The following is a 479-nucleotide window of genomic DNA, read 5'->3' as shown; positions in this document are numbered from 1 at the left end:
AGTCTAAACCAATGGCTTCCCATAAATTTCATATGAATTTTAGGCATGAATCTTGATTATTTTGTTTTTAGAAAATCATTTTACCATGTCAGTCATCTGCAAAGGGACCCATAATGGCCACAGGTATAAAAAATGGAATAGGGTTAGGGTTAGCAGTGACCATGGCAGCTACCCCTGCGATGTGCTCTCCTCGCTGTCCCTCCTGTGGCCCTGGGAGCAACAAACACGCCTAGTTCAACAACACGTGCTTCCTCGGCCACACACAGGTAAGCTGTATGTCCCAGTTTCCTTGCAGTGAAGTTGGGGCCGTGTGACCGTGCTCTGGCCCATGTGGAATGTGAGCAGAAGTGACTCGCACCACTTTGAGGCTTGGCTCTTAAAAATCCCCCACGAGGAATCATCTACTGGATTCTTATTTTTAAATACCAGCTCTAAAGGACATTTTGGAGATAGCTGAAGAAACTTGGAAATGGACTAGA

The sequence above is a fragment of the Otolemur garnettii genome, unplaced genomic scaffold (assembly GCF_000181295.1).
Source record: "Otolemur garnettii isolate 467f Iridium unplaced genomic scaffold, OtoGar3 scaffold00046, whole genome shotgun sequence".
NCBI lineage: Eukaryota > Metazoa > Chordata > Mammalia > Primates > Galagidae > Otolemur > Otolemur garnettii.
Note: the sequence above shows the minus strand (reverse complement) of the source record.